The 9,643-nt window shown below is 42.2% G+C and overlaps 1 pseudogene; it reads left to right on the top strand.

Annotated features, from left to right (window-relative positions):
* The first annotated feature begins 554 nt into the window (after positions 1–554).
* On the top strand, positions 555–8,085 carry LOC109469349 (annotated as a pseudogene).
* Positions 8,086–9,643: the final 1,558 nt, after the last annotated feature.

Below are 9,643 nucleotides of genomic sequence, written 5' to 3'. Positions count from 1 at the left end.
TCGAAGCGTTTTGGTAAACTAAATGACGCTTAGCATGCTTTTATTTTCCGCAGCTACAGCCAGTATTTATATTGATGGAAGAGATCTAGAATGGCGGTTTGGCTGAGTACGCTTTGTCTTCGTCCTTAGATAGTACAAACACACGATATGGCGTTTCATGTTTTTCTTGTACGTATATGGACACACAGCCGATGTCAATCGCGTCCATACTAAAAGGCTCCAATAGACAGATCTAGAAATTCGGTTAGATGACTTGCAAGATTTTCTAGATGCCTGTCACACATATAGAAGACATATTTGCACAAAACAACGCAACATAGGAAAAACTGACAACGTCATAAACTCACGAGTCACTGATCTATCATTTACGTTTAAATCATTCTTGTGTGATTATTTTGCGATAATATAATGTTTATGTTTAAAAGAATAATAAAGGATGAAGCCGGGAAATATATTTCGAACGCACGAACGTGTTATTCGGTGGAAAAAATGGCGCAGAAAATCTGGAGTACGACCTGTGCAGAGTTGATGTGTGATGGCGGCGGTTCGCGTGGGTTGTGCTTCCCAGCTGTGACCGTTAGGAGACAGACGCCATGTCTAAGACGACAGATGTGGCGTTGTGTGACCTACCTGTGCAGGTAAACCGTCCTCTGCACACCGGGAGGTGGGAGGGAGGCACGCAGACAGGGACTGTCAACCCGCACGACCGTTACGGTAGCCAAACTGTAGCAGACATCGTCATTGTATTTCTGTATGTACGCCGAGCAAGAAAATCAACACCTTGTTGACGTTGTGTCATAGAAATGTTCGTCATACAACACGCAAAATGCGCTGATGTACTCTCCAAGCAGAGGTTTGAACTTCGGCTTATTTTTGACGTATTTTGACGTTTTTCTCAGTTTTTTTTGTACTGGTATCTTTGTTTCTCCAGCAAAACGCTGGTGTATTGGATACTGCCGTGACAATGGTATAATACTGTCGTGCAGCCACCAGAAGATCTGCTTGGAGATTACCATTGATGTGTTTTGGTGAATGTAACAGTAAAGTGGTTTTGATGTTGTCTTTTCCTGGTGTAAAAGTAAAGCGTTACTTTTGTCAGAGTCTCACTTGAAATTGCTTTAATGACCTTTCAAAGCTAGAATGCATGTCCTTTCTAACAAGGAAAAGACTGTTTTGTACCGTTGGAGCCATTTGAAGAAACTTTGTCTAAATATTGACAAAAGACAAATGGTCTTGTAGCTTATTTTGTTTTGATTATTACCAATAAACTTTCTCCTGTCTGTTTTTCGTTGATTGCTGGTACTGCTAATACTAGTAGTTTGGAGAAGGGGCGCGTGATGGAAGACTGTTCCCCCATCACTACTTTTTGTATCATGAAAGGAACATTTTAACGAAGGAAATCTAAAACAGAAAACTTACTCCTCGTATCCAAACCGCAGCTGTGGTTAGATAACGCGTTCATGGTGTAAAGATATAAATACACTAGTTCGATACAGGGTCCGGTACGTGGAACAAATGACCTTTTGCAAGCTCCACGTTTGGAACCATGCCGTCACTAGCTGTTTCCATAGATCCACAGAGATGTTCTTCAACCCCAACTGGATGTCCAAGTTTACCGTCATTGTGTTAGAGCGAAAATGTACCCTGCTCAAGCACGGTCATTTGTTTGTTTGTTTGTTTTTGGTCAGGGTGGCCCAGTGGTTCAGTGGAAGACACTTCTTTACAGTAAGGCCCTGATAGACACACACAACATGTAATATCAACACATACCTGACATGTAACAAATTATATCGTTGGAACAACTTGGAGATTTTATTCCGGTTTGGGTACCAGATGAGGTAGGGCTGTGGGGCAGCGTTTCTTTCTGTGTCGCTTCGCGCTTGTTTTTGGTCGCATGACAGCTTTAGTTTGTCATCTAGTCACAGTTTCTGGCTTGCAGTCCGACAAGGCAAAAGCCTGAAGACACCCGCCTCGTCATTTTCCTCAATACCGTGTCTGATGTACTTTCCAAGCAGAGGTTTGTGTTTTGGTCATTTCTGACGTTTTTTAGGCTTTTTTGTGGGTTTCTTTTTTGCACTGGATTATTTTTTCACCCAACGAAAAAAAAATGCAGTGCAAAAAAGAAACCCCGATAAGAAAGCCTAAAACACGCCAAAATAACCCAAAACACAAACCTCTGCTTGGAGTGTATGATGGACGATGATACGGTACCCTGTGATGTTAAGATCGAGACACAAAGGAAAATGACGGAAACTTCCAAAGACAAGAACATGTAGATCTGGGAAAAGACAGACGACACACTGTCACCATGACGACAAGAGAACATCAGTGGCTGAGTAACCGTCAGACCATGGCGGGGGTTTGTTTCTTCTCCCTCATTGAGAACTCAACGGAAACATTTTCCTGTGTGCGCTTAATTTGTCCTTAATTTGCGGGTAATCACTTCTTACCGTGTTAGCGGGTTGGGTGGGGTTCCCCCATCTGTGCTCCCATGTTCAGTGTTGTCCTTCCGTATTTATTATTCAAATCGCACCAATTACTGGCTCTTCGCGCACAAAACCGACGTTTCGCGGAGAAAGCGGAGGGCGGCCATTTTCGTTTGTAAGCCATTTCCATCACAGTGCGCGACAAATCACTTTTCATTTGCTGCGAAGAATCGGGGGAGAAAAGGTCCCATTTTCCTTTCATTTAATCCTGTAGCGGACCCTCCCAGGTACACAGGGTTCACAAGGGGCCTGTTGTTCCCCGGTACAGATTCAGCTAGCCGTGAGAATGCCCCGAAATCGCTCATCATTTTCAGCTTGACTGCGTCTTCAGGTGCCCATGGATTTTTTTGTTGATGTAAATCCACCGTAACATCATGAGGTCAGCTTCCGTTTTAGGCTGTAGATACATCTATTATTTCGCTTTAAAATAAGTGCCAAAATTAGATAATGAATGAAGACCTTTATTGTACATTTGTGTTCTACAGAACTAAGTACAGGTCGCATGGGTACAGAACATGAACATAAACGTATACATTACAAATATATGAACACATAAGAGTGTAAATAAATGTCTAATTTCTATTCTTATATATAAGCTTTTCAAGCATGTTTCGCTTGAAGAAATAATGTAGCTGGGCGACATGAAGCATTTTTAGCAGGGAGTTAACAGGCGATGATTCTGTGAACAACGAAACAAAGTCTAACACCACAGGTTCATCAACAGTAAAATTTTTACGAAATATGGGAATAAGGGACAGAGGAGTTTGACCAAGTATTTCATTTCCCCTCGCAGTTAGAAGGGCAAATTAACCTTCCCGCGGACTGATCATGACTCTCTTGGCGAATTTTTCTTCCCTTTTTTGCCGAATTCTATTATCCGTACCGCGTAGGAAGGCCTGTTAGAGGCTAGATACAAGGTACCATCGAACTCGTGTGTGTGAGCAAAGCCTCTTAATCAAATCACACTTGCATACTACTGGGTATTAAGCTCTCTCAGTCTTGCGTCTGAGGAGACTACCTGATGGCCAATTTAAGTCGGACCGCGAGAAGAGAGAGGCTGCTGCATAATTGAAATGACTCACTCGTACGGCGGTTTCTGTGTGTGGCCCTTTTGAGAATAGATGGAAATGGAAGTTACGCCGATGAAAATCCGCTCACGCGTTTGTAATAGTTGGATTTCCATGCTGCGGCGGGCTCGCGGAGGAGGAGAGTGTTGGGGCGTGGCCGCGGAGGCTGCTATTGTGGGTTTCTACTCCAGGGGTGCCAGACATACAGTGCAATTTTACGGAATACAGTACAATCGTATTAGTATACAGTACAATTTTACGGAATGCAGTGCAATCTTATTAGTATACAGTGCAATTTTACTAGTAAAACTGCATTGTACACTAGTAAAATTGCACTGTATACTAATACCATTGTACTGTATTCCGTAAAATTGCACTGTATTCCGTAAAATTGCACTGTATTCCGTAAAATTGCACTGTACACTCTGGCACCCCTGTCCTCCCTTCTCTGAGAATTCTCGCCTTCTCATCATTGCAAAGGTGAAAGGGCTCAGAATCGTGTTTGCGAAGTTGTAGTGGCCTTTCTAAATTTGATAAATAAATTCTTAACTCGCAAAATCATGCAAGAAGGCTAATTACATGTACAGGATAAAGAAGTAAAGGAAAGCAATAGATAACATGAGGCTACTGTCTGCTCAACTTATACGAGCTCGTACAAACAGTCCTATGAGTTTATGACAGACCTACAGTGTAGTTTTGCAGCCTTTGTCTGTATGGGTACGTTGAGAACATAAGGAAATATTCTCTCGTTTTGTGAGGCACTGAAATGCACCGTGTCACGTGTACCGCCGAACTACCAAATGTCGGTGAATATTTCAATTAAGTTAAGTGCTCAGTTGCTGATGAAGTCCCAAGGTAAATGTCGTTTTTATAGAGAGAACATTTTTGTCAGCGGTGCCTGTACGAAAATGGATACTGACGTGCCTAGTGGTTGGATACTGCCTGGCCAATTTGATACTGTCTTGCAGACACCAAAACATCTGCTTGGGGATTACGTGTGGATAGCTATAGCTATATTTTATCATTCACTCAACGTAGTAGAATGGCATGGGGAAGGCACTTAATGTTACTCTCAGAATTAAGCTATCACCAGATTAGTGAATCATGGATAATCTGTCTCCTCCGGAGGGATTGGATTAAGGGACGGATCAGTACATTCCGTGGGAGAAGGACAGCCTCTTCCAGGCTTCAGAGACGGCTGGAAAGAGGACTTCTTTAGCGGAACTTTCCAGTCACTTCTGAAGGAGCCTGGTGGAGGCCAGGAGAAGGGACTGATGGGTGATCTTTTCTCTTCTGCGGTTTTGCTTTTCCCAGTCCGGTCCTTCTTTATTATATATTTTTGCTCAAAACAGCACAGTGGTTTTTTTTTCACTTTAAGTACTAAACATCGATCGATCAATCAACATATTCTTTACAGTGAGATTCTTTCAAACCCATTGGGTATATTCTTCAAAGTTTCTGGTCGACCATCGTCCATAGTTACCGCTGACTCACCCTACTGCTAGGTGTAACAAACGAAAAGGGACAGCCAGTGGTAAGTACGGAGGATGGTACCCAGCCTAGGGTCGGCCAGTCCATATCCCTTCTTAAAATCATACAGGTGTGGTAGTGAGATGTAACAATGGGCAGTGAGATGTAACAATCATGTAGCAACAGTAAGATGTAACAATGGGCAGTGAGATGTAACAATCATGTAGCAACAGTAAGATGTAACAATAGGCAGTGAGATGTAACAATCATGTAGCAACACTAAGATGTAACAATAGGCAGTGAGATGTAACAATCATGTAGCAACACTAAGATGTAACAATAGGCAGTGAGATGTAACGATCGTGTAGTACAGCTAACACATAATTAGTAGATTTACTTCTGTGTAACGCAACAATGGTAAAATACAAGGCATGGCTGGTCCACAATACACCGCACGACATTAGACACAAACCAAGCAACAAGTAAAGTGTGGGGTTTGCAGTCTTTTATTGTTGTCAACAAAGGCATGCGTCTAGATTATCTCCAACATGAGTTTAAATCAGCTCGTATTAGATACAACTTCCGAAATCTTGAATTTGTATTCGTATTTCTTTATCAACCAAACTTTCATTTCTACGATCTCATGCCCGAAGGCTAATTGCAATTGAATACACAGAAATTGTTAACCAATGTCTAGCCATAGAGCTATTTGATACATCGATGAAGGTTATAGTGTAATACTCAAGAAAACAGTTGCTCAAGCAACATACAGGATACATTTTGAAAACTGTCAGACATTTCAAGTAGTATCCACTACCTAGTCACTGGCGAAACGTAGTGGGTTCTCCTTTAAAAGTCTGACACTTTTCAACATCTATCCAGTTGCTTGAGTAACTGTTTTCTTGAGATCTATCTGGTGTTTCTACATACATCCCACATACATGTATACATATACTCCTGGTATATCAAGATTCAATCCCCTCGCCCAAAGAGGGCCTTACGTTGATAATAGTATTTCGTACCGCTCACATACCGTGCATACCGGTGACATGATGTGTCGCACAAGCAAAAGTTGATCGTAATTCGTATCACACAAAAGACAGATCCACCCCCGCCCGTGTAGTTCTCAACACTTGTAACATACTTGTGTCTGATATCCAAGCAGATCTTTGGGTGGCTGCAAGACGGTATCAAATCGTCAAGACAGTATCAAATCGGCAAGACATTATCCACAGTCTTGGCTGGCGTAAAGAGGGATAGCAGTACAGAGAAGTAAGTGCATAAGCCCGATGAAAGCGCCTAGAAACAATAAGCCGAACCTTAGACCTCTGCTTGTCCCGCCTACTCTCCACCCAGATCTTTTGGTGGCTCGCGCTGCAAGAAAGTATCAAATTGGCAAGACGGTAATAAATCGGCAGAGCAGTACCCGTTTACCACATGAAGTTTGGATGGCGATAAAGAAGATACCAGTACAAAAAAGAGAGCCCAAAAACGCATAAACACTCCTAACGAGGCCTTAAAACTAAGCGGAAGCCTACACCTCTGCTTGGAGAGAGATTCCCGCCGTCCCCGGCCTGCAGGCCCCGCGGTAAGCCTCGCGCGCCGAGCCGGAACATCCATCGATCCGATTGTGCAGATACAATGTAGATAAGATCATCTCCACTCCACAATCACAGGTCAACAGTCAGACAACACCAGGGTCATTATCAGATTAACGTGGCGACAGGACACACAACGAGGGAATGCTCCGTATTGTTCGGCAGAGACAAAACGCGCCTGTACCCACAAATTGACACTGATTTTCCCGGGTGATCCTCGGGTTCCGAGGCTGAATGGTCCTTCCTGTTCGCCATTCATTATTGATGTCGTACTTGTAGGACGGTTAGTGATTGTGTGATACAGAACCACACGGACAGAAATGACACATAAGTGGATAACCACACGGCTCCAACTCCCTGCACAAATTTAAGGGCTTATGAACACTTATCAGACTTCCCCGAACCGGTCCACGTACTGTTAACAAGCTGACAAAGGCGTCTGTTGAGTTGGAGCTGCGGTATTACTGTTACAAGGTGGGAGATCAGTGCTGGATTAGGGGGAGGGAGGGATTAATGTTGTTAGCTGTGGGAAAAAGGACGAGATTGTTGACGATTTTATAGAAGGGTGTGGCAGACGTGAGAAATGACAGGACGGAACAGTTTATCACAACAATGGCGTCTGCCGGGGCTCGGTAAAGTGTACACTGCCATTTATGGAGCGCAAATACTCCCCACTCCTAGCAGAGGTTTAAAACTATTTTCCACATGTTTTTATGCGTTTTTATCGGGCTTTTATGTGCTGGTATCTTACCTTCGCTAAATGATGTTGACCTTTATAAAACGATGACGTATTACACAGGTTTATCATTGGTTCTCTTTTGCATAAGTTATATATCTGTGATGACGATCCTCTCTCTACCCAAATATCACAAGTTGTACAAGGTTTCAAAGTCGTATCTAACAGATAATTTATATCAAGAATATTATCAAATAATACTCATGATTTTTACCTTTTCGTGTTCTGTTTGTTTGTTTGTTTGTTTGTTTGTTTGTTTGAATCTTTGTTTATTCATTAGAAGCTCAAATCGACCTGCAGGCCGCTTTTCATTTTCATTGTTGTGTTTTATACCATACTTTTCGTTCCCGCAAACTGCCCGGCCGGGTCCCGGGTTAGCAAAAGTCAAGTCTCAAAACTTCACAATAACTTCACCAAAACTTCACAATAGCATCGATTGCCCTAAAGAAAGTCCACCGGCCTGTAGGAGGTTTTGTTTTCCGAGAAACCAGCCAGGGATTTTCCTTGAAAAAGGGGCTACGTGAGCACCCTCTGTTTCTCCTTCTGTCCCCGACTGTGTTGGATACGCCATACCGTGCCGGGATGCCGGTGAAGAGGGTTTTGTCTGGCGGTATTCCCGCTGACTCCGGGATGGTCCCGCGTCTCTCAGACTGACAGGTACAGAATCACCTGACAATGATCACGTCAACATCAGCAGGGGACGGTAGATTGGATCAACATGGGGCTGATGAGAAAGACACCTCTGTTTATTATCACTATTATAACTACCATTATTATTCCCACACGGGATCGATGTTCTCTTATATAAGTGTGGGAAGAGTATTACTGAGAGGTCGATGAGAAGTCAGCAGGACGATCATAGAGTATTTCATGAATGAACTAGAGTTCCCCGATCTCATACCTTCGCCAAATGACTGACAAATTATAGATTAGATTATTCCCCCCTGATTTAAGAAATAGGAACCTAATTTTCATGAATTATATCATTTTATCATAATCTCAACCAAAAGACAGTCTTATATAAACAAACAAGGCATTCTAGTATTTCCTAATAAATTATGCAAATGAGGTCCTCATTTGAATAAATTATGTTTAATGATGTTCACCTCAACTTAACTTTCAAATACCATAAGTATGAAATTACAGGCAGTTATCATTACATAATTATAAAATTTTCTCATTAATTATGCAAATTAAGTCATTATTAACATAATCAATATCTGCCTGTGTTTCTCTCGTTGTCAATTACCAATGTCACAAGCTTCAATTGTCTTATTATGGAATGCAGCTGATTTATAGAATTTCCCCATAAATTATGCAAATTACATCCATATTTGCATAATTGTCACATAATTATATTAAGCATCACGTAAGCTACCTACATACCAAAAATCACGACGATCCGTCAACCGGTTATTGAGTTATCCTCTTTTGAATATTTTCAAGAATATATCCCTGCAGTTCCAGAGCAAGCCACTAGGGGGCCCAAAATCACGTCACTTCTTCCCCAGCACAAGAGCTACCTACCACCCAAATTTCATCACCATAACATGTCTAGATCATGAGATATCAAAACCGGAAGTTCAGCTGCAGTACCATAACAAGCCGCTAGGGGGTCCAAAATCTAATCATTTTGAGGTCTCATCAAGACCTACCCACCTACCAAGTATCAAGACAATCCATCAAGGCCTTCTCAAGTTATCGTGTTGACAGACAGACAGACAGACACACACACACACACACACATACACGAACGCCTCTGAAAACATAACCTTCTTGGCGAAGGTAATGAATACATACGTTGCAAATGGAAACCACCCACGTTCGACATGAAATACAGGGATGAAATAACTGATTATATGTGGATGAACGCCAAAAAAACGAACAGAAGGATTGTGAAATGATGAATAAAGATGTCATCTGCATAGCCCACGTTTTTTTTAATTCGATTTACTTTCGTACCATTTTGATGTTGTAAATTTTTGAAGCAGGCTGTGACAGACTAACATAGATATTAGGTACCATATTCTGTGTGTCAGGGCGCGGTAGCAGTTTTTAATCTCCAAGCAGATCTTTCGGTGGGGGTAAGAAAGTATCAAATTGGCCAGCCTGTATCCATTTGCCAGACAGTATCCATTTCCCCACTACTTCCAATTTGATACTGTCTTACCCCTAATCTCCAAGTAGATTCGGTGGGGCAAGGGGACTTTATATATTGGCCAGTCCTGTATCCATTGGCCGCCTGTATCCAACGTTCGAACGTTGGATACAGGCGGCCAATGGATA

Source organism: Branchiostoma belcheri, unplaced genomic scaffold (genome assembly GCF_001625305.1).
Source record: "Branchiostoma belcheri isolate BF01 breed outbred unplaced genomic scaffold, Haploidv18h27 scaffold10, whole genome shotgun sequence".
NCBI classification, from domain to species: Eukaryota; Metazoa; Chordata; class Leptocardii; order Amphioxiformes; family Branchiostomatidae; genus Branchiostoma; species Branchiostoma belcheri.
The sequence above is the reverse complement of the archived record's forward strand: the minus strand, read 5'-3'. Positions and strand labels throughout refer to the sequence as shown.